This window comes from Pleurodeles waltl, chromosome 3_1, assembly GCF_031143425.1.
Source record: "Pleurodeles waltl isolate 20211129_DDA chromosome 3_1, aPleWal1.hap1.20221129, whole genome shotgun sequence".
Classification (NCBI taxonomy): domain Eukaryota; kingdom Metazoa; phylum Chordata; class Amphibia; order Caudata; family Salamandridae; genus Pleurodeles; species Pleurodeles waltl.
The window spans coordinates 1,300,938,681-1,300,957,576 of NC_090440.1; the positions used below are offsets into that span (position 1 = coordinate 1,300,938,681).

General features: G+C 44.2%; 1 protein-coding gene across 2 annotated transcripts in view; it reads right to left on the minus strand.

Moving 5' to 3' along the window:
- Nucleotides 1-18,896, minus strand: part of ITGB5 (integrin subunit beta 5) — a 626,222-nt gene that overhangs the window by 533,975 nt on the left and 73,351 nt on the right. The gene's annotated exons all lie outside the window — the stretch shown is intronic.

Here is an 18,896-nt window from a genome sequence, read left to right on the forward strand (position 1 = left end):
TCATGGGACGTCAGGGGGGCTGCAGGAGCATCAGGCCTGCGATGTCAGTCGGGGTTGTTGCAGTCCAGCAGGGACCATGGCTTCGGTTGCAGGCGGTAGCGCGGGGTTAGGCAGCGTCATCAGTTCGGGCGTAATCCGGTGTCAGTGCATTTGGTTTTTCCTGGATTTTAACTAGCTTTCACTCTTAGGGCCCAGGAACTGGAATAGGTACTACCTGGCGAGTCCACAGCAAGTGGACCCAGAGGCTAGTAGGTGAAGTTTTTGCTGTCCCTGAGACTTCTTAACAGGAGGCAAGCTCAGTCCAAGCTCTTGGAGAAACTTCACAAGCAGAATACACATAAAAGTCCAGCCTTTGTCCTCGTTAAGGCAGAATCAGCAACTACAGGCCAACCCAGCAAAGCACAAATAGTAAAGGGGCAGCACTCCTCCTCCAGTTCTTTCGCTCTTCCCCTTGGGAGAGGTTCCTCTTGATACACAAGTGTTCTAAAAGTCTGGGGGTTTGGGTCCACTACTTATACTAATTTCTGCCTTTGAAGTAGGCAGACTTCAAAGGAAAGTCTCTGTTGCTCACAAGATCCTGTCTTGCCGAGGCCTGGCCCCAGGCACACTCCAGGGAGTTGGAACCTGCATTGTGGGAGGACAGGCACACTCACAATAGGAATCCTAGATCAATATCATGGCAGTAACAAAATTTAAGGCCACATGACCAGTACAGAAAGGGCACTGTGGCAGTATCTGGGACAATGACACATTTGTCAGTCAGTGGTGTCCAAACAAAAAAGTCCTATCAAATATGAGGAGACACAACAACAGCTACCACCACTGTCCACAAATTGAAGATTTAGCCAATGCGAAGGAACAATAGTATAATAGGGCTGAACATAAAAATGTGTGGCTTGAGCAAGTAAAGTGGCACATTTTGCCTCAATGACACCATCACACAGAAAACAGGTCTAATTCAATTTTCTGAACTTCCATACTATCAGAGTGCAAGTTGTCTCTCCACAAGATTTGTCCAACCCAAATGGGAGTCTATCCCAGAATCAACACATGTTCACTTTATACTTTCCAACAGCAACATATCACTGCAAATGTCACAACTTTGAAATGTTCAAATGAAGATGACATGGTGAAGGACCCTGAAACAGAATAAAAAGGTAAAAATAATAATTTCACACACTCAACCTGACTCTAATGACGAGTTATTAGGACTCACATACTTAGCACAAGCAAAATTCAGCCACATCAATGTCCACAGTAGTCAATGTAGGAAATCTCACATCCATTAACATCTATGTCTTAGAGTTTCCTGCACTTACCATTCCTACCAAATTACCATTGCAGACTAATATGTTCACTATATCACAAGTTGGTCTGACATTGGAGGTTGCAATTGGAAGAGGCACACTTACACTCAGGTGAAGAAGTGGGCGATCAAACTTCACATACATCCTCACCTGGTGGATCATCAAGGACTCCCTCATCTGCAATTACAGGAATGGTCCTCCGCAGAGCGATGTTATGGAGAATGCAGCAGGCAACCGTGATTTGGCACACCTTATTGGGTGAATAGAGGAAGGCTCAACCTGTCTTGTCCAGGCCGCTAAGGCTACGTTTCAGGTACCTGAAGGCCTGCTTCACTGGCCTATGTGTTATTCCACGGGCCTCATTGAAGAGGACTTCCCCTTGTGCTATTAGATTCCTCAGCAATGCCAATAAACATGGTTGGTTAGTATGTGTTGAGGCTCCTATATGGAAGCAACACATCAACAGATGACTTGCACAACCAGCCACTGTCCCTTCCTAAACTAGGATTCAGGCAGAAGATCAAGTCATATTGTACTTACCAACAAGCCGGGTCCTCTCCAGCCCAAGTTAGGTCATATGCATGGGTATGGTGCTGTTCCATACTACGAATAAATCATGTGTTGACCCAGGAAAGCGGGGACACACACTTTAGATGTATAAATCTGGTAAGCAGACAACTTGCACATTGATGGAATGGATGTTATTTTGATTGCGGTAGACCTCTTACCTTGCATGTGGTGGCACCAAGGCAGTATGCATGACATCTATTGCTCCAACCACAAGTGGTAGTCCACCAGAAGCATAAAATGCTCCCTTCACAGTGGCCAAATCCTGTGGACGTAGGAATAGGATGTAGTTGTTGATGTGTCTCATCAAGGAAGCATGGACTTCCTGTAGCACACCAATGAAAGTTAAAATAGGACATGCCCCCAGATACTGCCACAGCGTACTGAAAAATGCTAGTGGCCACAAAATGCAGACTTGCCATGAGCTTTACTATTGGTGTTATGGCTGTTGGATTCATATTACGAGGCAGAAGATCAGGCTCCAACTGATGACACAAATCCAGCATAATTTGCCTATTTAGTTGAAATTTCTTTATGAAGTCCCTTTTCTCCACAGTGGCAAACTATGGAAAGGGCTGGAATACCCGAGGCTGTCGCCTCCTACCCATGGCTGGGTTTAGATGCCTGTATGTATGGAAATAGAATTATCAGCAGACATGGACCCACCATGGTTTTCACATCAACATACATCTTCAGTCTTGGTGACTTTAGGAATGTCATAGTGTAATACATGTACACAAATTGTTATCCAATATTTTGAAGCTCAAAAAACATTTTGACTTATTAAATATTATTTTGAATTATGTGCAAATAATACAATTTTTTTTAAAGTGCATATAAATACCATCAACTGAGGTATTTCCGTTGTGTCACACACAGCCACGTTTCACATGTATTGTGTCATATCTTGCCAACAACAGTATTGTTCATATCAGACATTTAAAAATACACTAGCCTCCATTCTGAATGCAGGTGATGCAGTAAAAATTAAAAAAAGCCCAGCTACACCCTCTGAAATGGCAGCTGCCTGACCTTGCCGTCTGGACATTAGCTACCCGACGGCTGTCAGTAGACGCTGACTACATAATAGGTGGGAACCACCACCATGGTACCTGCCATAGGCTAACGTGTGTGATGGCTACGCAAGGAAGCCATTGGCTGTGTCCTTCTCTGCCATTGATCGTGTCCCCCTTGTACTTGTGCGCTGTGTACTGCTAAAATAATCACTTGCCTCCAAATACTACTGTCAAACAGACTTCCTCATTACTGCTGCTGTTTCTGACCTCTGTGAGCCAGGATGACAGGCAACGCAGGTGACTTGGTCCATGCCTTCAGCACGGATGAGCTAGAGCTCCTTGCCAGGGAGGTTCTGTCACTTTATAGCCAACTCTACCGGAGCCCAGAACAACAGGTACAGGTCTGATTATGGCAAGTCTGACTGGGTAACTACTTTCTTTTTAATCCACAGGCTGATTTGTCTTTTTTGGTTAATGGGAAAAGTGTTATAATTGGGGTTAACTGAATGATTTAGCTGGTACATATTGCTGTTTGCTACTGTCTAAAATGTCTGTGCACAGCAATGTTAAGTCTCTTTAAAGTGGAAGCTGTAATGTGTGTCCATGTAACACGCAAATCATATTTCATCACACAAACTGCAGGCCACTAACTACCAGTGGCCATTAGACAGTGTACCAGTAGAATGACTGACAACATACAGCCCATGTAGAAATGATAGTGATGCTGAGGGAAAAATGTATAGGATCTGGAGTAGTCTGATGCTGTACTGTCAAGTGGGATTCTACCCCATTATATGTATTAGGCTGCTCTGTATGAATTCAACCTGTCATGTAGCCACATATAGGGAAAGTTATTTTATGTGCAGAAAGTTCACATGGCAGCTTCACAATCATCCATCCCAGTCTGTCCCACTCCAACACACAGTTGTTCATACATCCCCCAAATCCCAGGTCTCACTGACATATAGCAGCTCTTCTATCTTGACTCGAGACACTGTATGTAATGCAGACCCTGGGTTCGGACTCTTGGGAGTTTAGGCAGGAAGCCAATGTAGCTGTGCGTGGTATTCTATGCAAAGATAGTACAGGTGGTTTGCACTCTAGTAGCTGACAATGATAGTGAGTGATCAGGGGTGGCTCTCACAACAGGATAGGTTGCATAGCCCTGGCCAAAATGATGTTGTAGATCTGACTAGGTAACATGATGAGCTAGCAAGATTGGTTGATGCTCAGGAGATCACTGCTAATCTATTTCCAAGCTACCTTTAAAGATTTTCAGGAAAAACGTAATCATTGTTTCGAGAAAATATGTGTGAATATCCAAAGCATAATGTCACAGCAGTACTGCCAATCAGAAACACTCAAATTTATTTTCTTGTTCTGTTCTGTCAACCATACGTGTCAATGCCATCACAAAAAAAGGTGCAGACCCTGGGGGTCGACAAGTGGTGCAGCCTGCACTGTAGGAAGAGGTGGGGGAACCTGCGTTGTGCTACGAGAAAACCAGCAGAGAGCCAAGTCGGGCAGTCTTCCCAGCGATCCAGGTGGGTGCGTCGCACCCTGACCCCACGAATGGCTTGCATCCTTGCGGTTGCTTACCGTGAGCTTGATAAGCAGATGCGGGCCCAACAGCAGCAACAAAGGGGTAAGTCATTGTCTGTAGTTTGTGTTGTGTTTTAACCTCTTTACTATCCAGCTATGTTGTATGCCATCAACATTGAGCTTGACACATATCCAAAGCCCATGAGGATTGCTGGAGTTATAAGTTGATCAGAAAATGTCTGATGCTGCATGTGGTGTATTGCTTTGTGCTGAAGGTTGCCACTAGATTCCTCCTCACAAGGCAAGTACTGTTGTGGGCAGACCCATGGTGGCATAAAAACGTAGGGGTGTTCAGCGGTTTTTCAATGACGTGAGGGTCAGTTTCACAAAACATGCTCCATTTCATGATTGGGTCAGGTGGGATGGTACATCACAATGTTAGTAGTTAATCTAGGCCCCATTACTGGTAATTGTGGCAACTGTGCATTCATAATGCAGCTCATATGTCAGACTTGACATTGGGAAGTTGGTGGTATGACAAAATGAGAATGTGCATCTGCACCAAATGTATGGGAATTCTGTGTATAATGGTATCATTCCTTATCTTAGACATGTTTGAAAGCAGTTTGCTCAGAAACGTCTAATAAGTTAATGTGGACAGTAGCAGGTTGCCCTGAGTTCTTAGTCCTTCACAAATGTGCATGTCTAATTGGCAACGTGAAACTGTCAGCCAAAATATATTGATTACAACAGACAGGATTGTGTCCACATTGGTGAGTGAGTTGTACGTCACAAAGACAACATTTTGGTGTCCTTAGTTCTGCCCAAAGGAGAAACTGATGATGGAGAGCAGTGTGATACTGAAAGGGGATAGAAGATTATATCACATAGATGTTGTTGTGTCCCATCATGAGCGGTCAATTTCCATCCCAAAGGCTCGGCCTTTGGGAAAAGTGAATCTGCAGTGGTTCAAAGGTATCTCCAGGCCTATGTGTTTACTCATGCTATTGGAACCCTTTCTCATAGAGGGGACTTCAAGTATATAAGTGACAAAGGCATACGTGATATGAAAGCTGTGATGGAGGATTACTGAACTTAGCGCAAATGTTGTGTCATATACATTGATGTCCAACTGTATTTTCCCACATACCCTAAAACAGTTGTATCTGTGTTTTCAGCATAAACTGGGCAAAGTGAATGTGACAGCGGCCACGTCTGTGGGATAAAGCTGGCCACAGGGGATTGGATGTGGACATCACCGAGTATTCCAGTGGCAAGGAAGGTGAGGGGACTGGCCAGGAGGCCACAAGTCATTCAACATCTTCCTCGGAGGCCTCCAATGAAGACCAGTCTCTAGTGGGGGCACACCCTAGAGCAGCTGCGACACCTGCATTGTTGTCCATCCCCCCATTTCAATCTCCACCATCCCTCTAGTTCCCCCCACAGTTGGCCATAGCTGCTCCCATTAAAAGAGCAGTGTCACATTTGTTGCAGGAACCTCTGCTCCTGCCCTGGTGTTCCAGGTTGCGCTCTGTCAGGAGGCTGTAGAACTCTTAGGGACAATCGCTATAGGCCAGACCGCACTTCTGAATGCCATCCAGGAACCGGCTGGCTAGAACACCCAGATGCTGACTTACTTGGATGGCATTCATGGTGCCCTGTCTGGCCTACAGCGGTCATTTCAGGCTGTAGCCTCCTCACTGAGTGCACCCTCCGACCCACCCCAACCTCACTCCCACCCCTTCCTCATCCCAAATCCCTCAACTCAACCCTATCCAAACCACACACAAATATATGTACGCACCCACTATAACAGCCACAAGCAGCACATCCTCATACTGACAAAGCAAAAACACACACATACACACAGGCACTACACCCACCACCACCACCCCCAGCATACACACAGACAATACCCACCACTACACCCACATCCCCACACACCACCAGCACACCCCCAGTCAGTGCACCCACCACATCAGCAACACCCAAAGACGCCACCAGTAGACCCACAATCAGTACACCCACAATGACACTAACACCCACACACACCATAGGCACACCCCCAGTCAGCGCAACCACCACTTCAGCAACACCCACAGATATCACCAGCACACCCACGATCAGCACACCGACCATGACACAAACACTCTCACACTTCACAGGTCACACCCAGTCAGCACATCCACCAACACACACACATGCACCAGCACACCAACAGACACCACAGCAACACACACACACTAAACTCAAACGCCCACACTCACTCACCCCATAGACAATCAGTAAGAGACACAAATTAAGCCATAAAACACATACACCAGACCCTCAGGCACCCACACCTTCAACACAAATCAAATCAAATCAAATCATTAACATTTATAAAGCGCGCTACTCACCCGTGCGGGTCTCAAGGCGCTAGGGGGGAAAGGGGGGGTTATCGCTGCTCGAACAGCCAAGTCTTTAGGAGTCTCCGGAAAGCGGAGTGGTCCTGGGTGGTCCTGAGGCTGGTGGGGAGGGAGTTCCAGGTCTTGGCCGCCAGGAAGGAGAAAGATCTCCCACCCGCCGTGGAGCGGCGGGTGCGAGGGACGGCAGCAAGTGCGAGGCCAGCGGAGCGGAGGGGGCGGGTGGGGACGTAGAAGCTGAGGCGTCTGTTGAGGTATTCCGGTCCCTTGTTGTGGAGGGCTTTGTGTGCGTGGGTGAGAAGACGGAAGGTGATCCTTTTGCTGACTGGGAGCCAATGCAGGTGTCTCAGGTGTGCGGAGACACATATGCACAACAGCCACTTCCTCTACCTCCAAACCCAAACTTCCTCCCTCTTATCCTGCCCTTTTCCCTAAGGAGGATCCGATGTTTGCCTAGTCTCTGATCCCTTCCACCTCCCTGTCCACCCCTCCTAAACATCAGACCACACCACCCGACTTATTTGTACCCCTTCCAAATCCCTAGTTAGCCTGCCACATCCCACACCAACCCTTCCATATCCCACACCACCCACCCGCAAGTGACATTATTGAAGTGCCTGTTCTCTCTGCCCCATAGATGGCCCTTCCATGGGAGGTTCCATTCTGGCAGTGGCTTTAGGAGGCAAGTGTGGGCTAACAGAAAAGTTGTCTACATGGACTATTTATATTTATCTTTGACAGAATTATCTCTGCTTTATAGAAAACACTTTAGAATACCTTTGTCTTGGCCTTCTTTTTGATTGCTACTAATTGTTTGCTGATGATGTTATTTCTGTTAATGTGTGAGCCATGCACTTCCTCTCATTTGTGTGAGTGACAAATGCATGTTGTATATTTTACTTTGTTTCTAAATGCATCCATAAGTGTTGCAGTTTAGTGATGAGCATGTTAATTTTGGTGCAAGCATTCATCATGTTACTAGACACGTAATCCAAACGTCTGTGTCCTTCTGATATTGCGACTGGAGAATGCATCTGTGCTTATTTTGACTTGCCTTGTCAATAATGTGCCCATATGCATTACCCGGGGCACATGACACTTTGGAGTTCAATATCATGTACAGTTCGACATCAACTTCAGACACGAAGGGGACATGTGAACTTCCAAGATATCTGTCATGTTTGCAGTTTAGTGGTAAAATTGTTTGTACATCCTGTGCACAACCCCTTGTAGCTTTTTGTTTTGCGATTGCTACAGTTTCATGAAGTAGATTGATTCCTATATGGGATACTATTTATATTTGGGTCCATTGTTTGGTGAGATTATTGTACACACCTGTATGGTCACAATTTTATTTGGGACTACTGCGCCTTATGGTATAGGTGTCTAGTGCCATGAAGGAAATTAGTGCCAGATTGGTGGGTACTACAGACATCTTGAGGTGCGTTTTCAAAAAAGGTTATCAGTGCCACACTGCAGACACATACATTGCACATCATGATGCTGTTGTCTGGGGCCCTTTGGTGAAAGAAGTTGAGTCCTGTGCTGCTGGACTGCGCCAGGTCCATGGATGACAGGTAATACTGTGACTTACCACCAGTTACGGTGATGACAGTGTTGGGTTTCGTCTTTGTCCAGAAGCAGCAGGGGTAACATCGCCAGACTTGCACTGGCATCTCCACCATGACGAATGTGAGGCGTCCTAAAAGGGAACACCTCATTGGTGGCAAGTTCTTGTGATCAATAGCTGTTGCGCACAGAGCTTACTTTGTGAAAAAATATGTTCCATGGCCCGAGGTTTTACTCAGAAGCCTGTGGCCAGCTCTACTGAATGTTGGCGTTCAGTATTTCATTATATCAAGGCTACATAGTTTTGAATCTATCTCAGGCCTCTTTAGCCCAACAGACACTTTCTGCCCCTTTATCTACAGGTTCCAGATTTTGCCCTTTTGTCATGTTTTTCCGTCTTCCTCTAATGTATTCTATGCCCCTTGTGCGTTTTACCTTCTCTTGTTTTTGGCCAAAGGCTTCGGAGCAAACATAAGTGCCAGTCCCTAAAAATGAGTGCTGTGGCCCACACCGGCAAACAGCTGCTCAAAATAAACACTGGTGTCATCAGGCAGTGAAGGAGGAAGAACGGATGTAAATATCAGCAAAATGTAGAATATGGCAAAACCAGGAATGGTGCTACCCGTTTTATTCCTCAAAGGGACAAGAAAACAAGACCTCTGCATTCCATACCATACTTAATTTGTGAAAAAAAATTAAGTGGTGGGCTCCAAAGCTTTTCTTAGGAGCCTGAGTTGCTCAATACCAAGGATACTTAGTCCTGATTCCACCACAAGCCTCTTTCTTCCACCAAACTAAACACTTCCTGTCTGGGTCTCCATCGTGATGGTTTTGTTACCCTCCTTTCACCCCTTAGTCACTGTTGCTTGCCTTTGTTTCCTTTTCGTTTCACTTTTCTGCATTTCTTTCACTCAGGTGATAAAAATACCTCCCACTCCTCAAAAATGAGGGTCACTGCCAAACACCTGCACGAAGTAAGACTTCCTTGACTAACAAAGTCAAAGATACAGCTTCTTGTGATTCGGTACGATACTGATAGTCTGGCATAAAATCCTCTGGAGGGGATATCCAAAAGGGTAAGTCTTTAAGTGGTTTCTTCCTTTTCTTCATGTGCACATGCATTATTGAGGTTGCATGGTTTTTACGACTACAGTAATGTTTAAGAAACTATTGTTTAACATCAAAACATACGAAAGACAAAAGTACCACAGTATTAAAATATCCGCATATGTATTAAACTGCACGATTTCAGGTTATTTAAAAAAAAACGTTATTCATAAAATGTATAAAAGCGTCCAATGCAGCATCAGATCACTAGACTCGGGCCGACTACCTCTGAGATTCGCCTTGCTCCTCGGCACAGAACTGTAACTCACAACCTTCCACTAACCACAGTACCCTAAAAACTGGCTCCAAGATACCAAACACGTAACATCGGAGGATGTTCTCAGTCTTCCATTGTTAACTTCTTTGTGAGCCTTCACTACTTTTTCAAAACGTATTTTATTAGATCCTCCAACGAACAGGGAATTCGTATCTGGGATCCGTTCAAAGGTGCATAACTGCTACAGAAGCTGGTCTGAGAAACAATGTAGTTCGCAGTGCACGGTGAAAGCAGTATCCCCACTGTGACAGGCATGCACAAGTCTCCCGCCACCACCCTCAGTGTAATGGCACTGGTAGAGTGTCTTGTTTGTGTGTTTAAACCTCTGTAACACAATGTTCTCCCTATCGCATTTACTGTGCAACCTGGAGGAACCGCGAGGTAGTACAAAAACAACAGTAGTAGAATGTAATAAAGCATTTTACCGCAGCTTAACAGCCACAGAACATTTATTAAGTCCTAGTTATAAATCTACCAAAAGCTGCAGGGCTTGCACACCTGTGTTACGCTTAAAAATCAAAGTCTCACTTTGGGGTCAAATTCTAAACCAGTTGGAAATGTGGGCTGAACGATGTATTTGTCTGCGGGTTTTAGACAAATAAATAAAAAGATTTACAAAATATTGGACATCTTATGAAAGTTGCATGATACTTTGGTTGAAAATGTTATTGCTGTACCCCTGTGTGGTCTAGAGGTCCGGGGGTGCTTGCACCGGTTATGTAACCATCTTCAGAGAGAGTGCAGAACAGACAAGGGATTTATTGTGTAGAGTAACCTCTTTATAGGCAATTGTGACTTTTGCCCAATCAAGTTGAAGGTTAAGCAACTGCATAGAAACATTGTACACAAGCACAGGATATAAAGGTTTCTTTTATTTTGTTCGACCACAACGAAGACAACGGGAAAGCAACAAGCTCAATATGTGGGCGTGGTACAGATACGGCGCGCCAGTTTCCCCCTGGTCCCCACCACATACACCTGGAACCACCTTGCTTAGATTAAACTGTAATGAAACATCTGCTCACACTGTGAGACCAATGGGACATTCTGATTTCACAGGGCTAGGAAAGCAACTTTTAGAATATCTATGTTCCGGTTTACTTGCCTTGGCCAATAAGGTTTAGATTGTTTGAAATGGCTTATTACAACACTTGCCTTTTCTCACATCACCAGAGTGCCCTTCTTCCAAGGGACAGTCAATTTACATTACGCTAAAGCACAGAATGCGACAGGACCAGTTTCAATGGTCATGGTAAAATACCCCTGATGAGAGACTACTCTGCAAACAGTACTGGTAGAGATTCTGTCTTGTGTGACCGTCTTTAATTTGCCCTTTCTGGTCGCCCCAGTTTCCACTCTTACCTTTGGCTTTTTTACAATCCCTTTAGGCAGTGCTTAATTTGTGCCAGTGGCTGCGGGTGGTGGGAACCGGCAAATCCATCTTTGTGGATTGGGATTTATTTTACCTAATCAGACTTTGACATAGAACAGGAAAATAGCTCAAACAACAGAAAGACAGAGGAACAGGAATAAGAAAACAGCGACAATTGTAGAAAGGAGGGATACAAACGAATCTGCAAGAGAGTGAGAAAGAGAGCCATGATGTGGACATGATGTGAAGAATAGTGGAATTAAGAGTAGCCAAGACTGGCTTGAGAAACCTTGAGCCCCTGCACTTTTCTGTAACTAATTAGGTAATCGTTTTAGGAAAGTTGAGAACTGAAAAGCTTTGAGTCCTTAACAAAAAGGAGACTAGCTTACGAAAAGAAAGAGGAATCGCAGCCCTGTTCTTTGTTCACTATACTTGAAGAACTGTTGTCCATCGAGGGTCCCCAGAGCATGAGGTAACAGGTGCCCCTGGGCTCTCCAAAGAAAGAAAGCTCCATAAGCCCAGCAAGCACAGGATACCAGGGGGGCACAGAAAGTGGCTCTTGAAGAGGAGTGAATGACAAGATGGGGGTGCGGAGCAAGCTTCTGTACTGTGCAACACATTAGTCACAATTGTAGCAAAGTATGAGTGCCCAGCCAGAGCTGAATGACAACACGTTAATAATAGCTTATTAATATTGACATTAGAAACAAAAGCCATATGAGTAGAAATAAAGTAAAACACCAAGCAAATCACCGGGCCATATTAAAGAAAGTGCTTCAACTGTACAACAACAGATGTGTGCACCTACTTCTTGTGCCCAGGGTTGCTTTGATATTACAGAAGGTGGCACAGGTTCTTGGGTAGCCCCTTCCGTAATACGCACTGCATCAGCAGGAAATGGGCATCAGTCGATCGCAACATGGAGTGCAGCTCCCTGCAAGTAAGGTCATCTATAGCCACATAGACATACTATATACTTGGACGCAGAAGCAAAAATGTCCATCCAGAGGTGCACTGCGCTGTGTGTCACGAGGTGGTGCACGGTGAGTGGAAGTCTCTTGGAAGGGGGAAAAAGAGGTTCATGGGAAGCCCTATACACCCCCCTAAGTCATATGGAGTCACTCACTGCACCAGCCTGCAAGGGGATCTCTGTCCCTTCGAATCTCAGGTCGGTTGCCACGTGCACAGTGGAAGGCGGACCTGCAGCTTCAAGCAGCTGGTCAGTCTTACATTAATGAGCTGCTTCCAATGCGGGCACTTGTTCCTGCTTTCAAAGGGACTAGCACACTTGCTGTGTGACAGGGCACTCTCCCAGTCCGCTCCTGCATGCAGACAGAAGTGTACACGCAGAGCTGGACAGTACGCCACACCCAAAAATCCAGAAAGGTAATTAACTCCCAGCCCTACTGTACATCGTCTGTACATAGAATCTGTCACCTTCTCCTTGTATTTGGTAGGAGGGGAAATCGAGGAACATGCTCCTGGTTTGCAATGTTTTTTGTGATTTTAACCTCCTCTTGCACAGTGCTCCACCACCCCGGGTTTTAGTACGTGCTACAGAAAAAGGCATAAATAAACTGCAAATATTAAATAGAGTCAACTTGAATGAATTATAGTAATGCCAGATAAAATATTATTCTCATCTCATAGAATTGAAAACAAGAAGCATGGCTAAACACTATTTAGAATATTCTCAAACACGTAATGTTTGTGACACTCAGAAACATATACCTCCGAGCACACAGTCAATACAACTCAGTATAGGTTTTGTAGCCTGACGACAGAACGTTAAAAAATGGACTAGTGTTTGCGAACAATAAACAGATACTATGTTAAAATGGAGGATCACAATCTTTGCATTAAAACATTGTTACTTTGTAGCAATCAGTAACAGATTGACTTTGCGACTTGTCGCAAGCTACTCAATCAGTATGGAACAAAGGGCCATATGTACCAACACATTTCCCCGTAGACACAGAATGGGTACATCTGGCTCAAAGAACCCACAATAGTGGTTGAAAATACAATGCTTTATCACTTGCAAAAGAAGGGGACAATGTGTTGCGGTTTGTGTAATGGTTAGCAGCAGGTCGGTACACTGACCTTGGAAAGTATGAGCTGTGTGCCATAATAGAAGGCAAAGGTTGCTGTCTCATAATAGCTCGCTAGCTAAAGGGGTGCTGCACCACAGCAGGTGACATAAACAAATGGAGCATTGAAATAGGTTAAGCAAGGAAAATCAGTGGAGACGCTGGGGAGCTCCTTAAACAGAGGCACCATCATCTCCCCTCCACATGAAGCATACCTCCTCTGTCTCCAGTGAGTCTTTTGAAGGACTCAGCAAATATCTGCAAACATGAATTTTTGTTGAGTTCAATTCATCTGCAGATGACTTCCTATCTTAATGGGTGCGGAACTGGCATTGGCTACCTTCAAAAACTATGTGCCAGGCTGCTACCAGCCAGGGCTTTAGACGAGTGGTCCAAGTGGCAACCTTCAGACTCCATGAAGGTGACCAATTATGGATCTTCCTTCTCAGGATCCACCAAAAGGGTGACACTGATGAGCTGATGAGGAATCATCTCCCAAGTATCATGGATTAGAAGCCATGCAAAATATTGCTACATAAAATACAGGGGAATCTTCAGGGACAATAAATGTCAGGAAGGAATAGCTGCACAGTGTGTCAGGTACATTCATTGTTACAACTATTAAAAATGTCTTATGACATTTGTATGTTTAATAACAAACATGCCCTTGCTGGGCACATCAATGGAGGTCACAGTCATAACGGCCAAGCACAGCAACACACCCTCACTCCTTGGTGCCACAGGACCCAGTGTGTCATCAGGAGAACCAAAGTGATGAAAGTCTAACTAACCCTCTAGTGCCTCAATTCACACAGAGGCTCTGACTGACAAGGCAAAGATGTGAAAATGAACCATTTCCAACAATCCAATGCAAATCATCTACAACCCTGGCCTGTACCAACCACTTCTGCATTCCTATCTCCGTGCTGTGCATCCTACCAATAAATCAAGTTCAATCCAAAACAAAAGACAAAACCTTCAGATCCTTGGAAAACAACTCCATGGGCAACCTAATGATTGAACTCATCTCGTACTCTATCAATACCACGTCCACTGCCAACACACTTCTAAACATCTTTAACACCTTTTTTTTTTTTAAACTATGTGAAAGTACATGGCCCAATTAAAAACGCATGTGCAGCCACAGTCATCATCATTCTGGTACCACCATAAACAACCTTACAGGCAATAAATTCGTAAACCTCAGGTAAGAAAGAAAATGGAAGAAAAACAGAACTCAAGATGCCCTTGTTATGTTGAAATCCCTCCGCACAACACGCATATAGACAATCACATTAGCCAAAGCGAAGTACTATACCAATATTGAAGTTGGTCAATGAATCCACCAACAGAAGCAGAATGCTTTTGAAGACAATCAAGCATTGCAACAACCCCTTGCCGGACACCTCATCCTCACCCCCACAGAAAAGTCCAATGTCATCAACTACTTCTGCTGTGGACAAAAAATTACTGAAGCTCATTGACACCACCATGTCAACCCCCTCCCATAGAATTGCCCAATGGTCATCCTTGGAAGCCCCCTTTACAGATCTTCCTGACAAACTTGGCTCCCGCAAAGCTACTTCTCAGGAAGATGATGTCATACCTTCATCCTTCATCAAAACTCTGTGGATCATCAAGGATCTCTCTGGGGTTCATCAAATTCTCTTGCATCCTCACTCACCATTCTAAATGACTCCCTCACTCAAGGCATCTAAAAAGCTAGGCCAGATCCTTCCACTCCTAAAGAAACCTACACTTGACCCTGATCAACCCGCCACGTACTAGCTCAGTCATCTCCCATTCATGAGCAAGATCAACGAAAAAGAAATCTGTATTCAACTTCAAGATGACAATAACGGTAACCATCTCCTGCATGACTACCAGTCTGGCTGCAGCATAGAGATCACTACTTTACACATCGCAGACCACGCCCTCCTGACCACAGATGAAGTAGACACCCCTGGCTTTTGACATTGCTGGACCTCTCATCTACCTTTAACACAGTTGACCACCCACCCTCATACACACTTTGGAGTCTTGAATGAGATATACCAGCAATGTCCTTTCTGGTTGTCCTTCTATCTTTACACCCGACACCAGTTTGTTCACATGAGCACCTTCAGGGCCCAAAAGATCCCTATCACCTATTATGTTCCCCAAGTTTCCATACAGTCCAGTTTCCTCTTCAGCCTCTATATGGAGTCACTTGGTGCTCTACCTACTGGTTACAGCATTAACCAGAATGCCAGTGATACACAACTTTTCCTGAAAGTTTCCTGTGCTTGAAACATATATTATCTCAAACACTGCCTGCACGTCATCCAGACATGGACGTCCAGTGCCTGCTTGAAGCTCAATCCAACCAAGACAGAATTCCAGTTATTTGCCAAGCTGAACAGACAATAAACAGCACAACCCTGGGTTGATGATATGATTGCCGACTGCTTTGAAACCCAACTTTCCCTAAACGCCAAGACACCTGAATTCACACTGGACACAAAACAAAGACGGCCTGGTACCAGCTCTCTTCCAAAGAAAGTGAAACTGTTCCTTCCAGAAAATGACTTCTGAACTCCTGTCCAATCCCTTGTTCTCTTGTAACTAACTGAATGACTGTGACACCCTGCTACATGGTCTCTGAGACTCCACACTGGTAACCCCTAGGGGTGTACTACACACTGCAGCATGTCTCATCCAGGGACTGAGGATCGTGATCACATCATGGTATCTGGACTGAATGCCTTTGGCTCCCCTTGCTGGCCCACACCTTCTTTAATATGATCTTCAGCATTTACAAAGCCATCATGATTAGCACCTGGATCTATCTTTCAACTAAGCTCACCATCGCGGTTCTCAGCCCACCCACAGTCAGAACACCATCTGACTGCAGACTTATAAAGCGTAAAAAAGAAAACAAATCAAACAGGACTTTTCAATGTATGCACCCAAGATCTGAAACAACATCTCTGTATCCACTATGCCTGCCTCAACACTAATCCACTTTAGGGATGGGTTGAAGATGCATCTCTATAAGAAATACTACATCACAATGTATTAACAGCCTACAAACCAACAACATCTCTTATGATTCATTGACGTTATGCTTCTTTTTGAGACTCTATAGTACTCTGCTGTCCTTCAGCTAGGTTTGTGCTATAGAAATGCAAAAAATATACATACTAATAATAACCTGCATCACCTTTGTCCCAGTTCTTGTTCCTCTCATTACAAAATGAGATGTTTAAAATACTCATTCCTCCCCATGGGACCATGTATGTTCCTGTTTGCTTTAATCTGCCTGTTCGTTTTTGTCACTACAGGTTCTCAAGAATAATGGGCACAGGCTGTGGTAATGTTCAATGTGTCCTATGACTTCTGCGGAGCTGGGTCACAGTTGATAAACGGTGCAGACAGCAGACTTGTGAAGGTGCAAGGGGCCCCTTGCACTCAATGTAAGACAATCAGTAAATATCCATATAGTCTATTCCTTAAATTTGATTTAAATGTGACATGATGTAATAGAATATGAACAGTCAGGGAGGGGAGCAGTCTATGTCTCTAACAGAAATATCGGTTTTTAAAAGTGTGCTCGTTCCTTCATGTTATTTTAGTAGAGAGGAACATAACTGAAAATGGAGACATGCTCCTGTAAACAAAAATGTCTCTAAAGGAACGCATGCTGCCCAGTCTCTGTTGCAATCCAGCATGAGCTTTACACTGGTAACAGAGTCAGCTGTCAACTAAGTGTGTGAGCGCCTGTAGTCTAGTGGTGAGAAGAAAGACAGCTCTCTATTAAAAGCAAAGAGGGTTTGAATTTGCCCTCCTTTGAATTCAGCCAGCACCACTTTTGTTTTAAAAAGTAAGGAAGTTGGGATCTTGTATTAATTTTTTTTTCAATAATATGTATTTGAGGCTTGTTTGTCCTTCATTTGAAAGTAAAAGAGGATAAAATGAGAGAGAAAAAAGATTGATGGAGAAAGTATGTTTCAGGAGAAGAAGAAAGACATCATTCCAGAAGCCAATCTAGACACCCCAAGAAGGAAAACAAATCACCAGGTTCAGAAATCCTGGTCTCCTAAGGATAATCAAGACCCTTTCTAGGAGAAGGTAGCCAATGCCTTTAAAGAGGAAAGGAGAAGGAAGAAGAAAGAGGGGGAAATGAGGATTCATCTTCAGACTCAGAACCAGGCATGAGATCTATAGTTCGTGGCAAATGTATCCACAGAGAAGAGGTCACCTAGGTTTGAGAGCATATGAGGAGCAATTTGGGATTTCCCGGAGGCAGTTAAATTACAGAATAAGGGATATATGCTTCCTCAATGTTTTAGGCCAGCAGCCTTGGCTCTGCATGACAAGATAAAGAACCTGATATTTTGTGATTGAAAGGATTTGGAGAATCCAAGGTTCCAAAGATTTCTGCAGAAAATGTAGCTTTTAGAAGAAGCAGGAGATCCGCTTCCACATTCTATCTAAAGTGATGTGATGCTAGCCACCTTAATAAGCCATGCTTCAGTGAACCAGGATGACTGCACTCATGAAGACCAAGTTGTTAAAAGAATAAAGAAAGTCATGAAAAGAGCATATGAAAAAAGCAATATGGTGCTAAGAGTAGAAACGTGCAGTAATATGAATCAATCCATAGTAAAGGAATTTTCAAATTGTTCAGATCTCCTAGTGAACATGGAGCACCAAGCCGGATTATTATAAGATATTTCCTGTGATCATCAGCTGCTTTGGCAAGTGGTGTTTCTGTTCTGGCCAGGAGAGACTGGAAAGAGGATGCAACAGAAAGGCAGCTTTATTTAAGATTCCTTTCAAAGGCAAGAAAGTATTAAGGGGTCTATTGGAACACATATTTTTGAAAGACAGGAAGCATGCCTTAGCCCACTAAGGGCAGCTCTTCGAGAACTTATGATGACTAGGGGAACAATTTGTATAACAACAGACCTTCATGCAGGAGATGATTTCAGCCAAATAGAAAGGGCAGAGGATCTGAGATGTCTTCGTTGAAGACAGGACAAAAGCAGCAAAGATCCTGCCTATCAGCAAAGGGAGATGTTCCAATTGGGACAATTGGGAAGCTGCTGTCTGCAGTATCCCTACAGGAATGTAAATCAGCTGCTTTGTATCAGTGGATTCTGAATGTCATTCGCAGACGTTATGTGATAGAATTTGAATCCAGTCTTTCAAATTCAGGAAGCATCCTTACTCCTGTGCCAAAGAAGCTTGTGTGAAGTTAAAATGCATGCTTTTACTACGCATTCTTTACCAAGGAATGCCTTTACCAGGCATGCCTTTACAATGACAGTTAAGTATATTCAAGTTAAGTTAAAACTGTGGGCATAACTCTAAACCTATTTTAAAAAACTAAAAAACACATTATAACGTTACATTTTTCTTAACTGTGGGAGCCCCCCATTTTTTAAAATTACTCTTTCCACTCTATACTCTACCCACCACTAAACCCTAAAAATACTTTTACTATCTTATACCCTTATCCACCCCAAAACCCTAAAAATACCCTTGCCACCCATTCCCCTACCGATCCCTAAACCCTAAAACGCACCCTTACCTCCCTACTTCTCAACCATCCCTAAATCCTAAACATACCCTTATCACTCCAAACCCTTACCCACCCCTA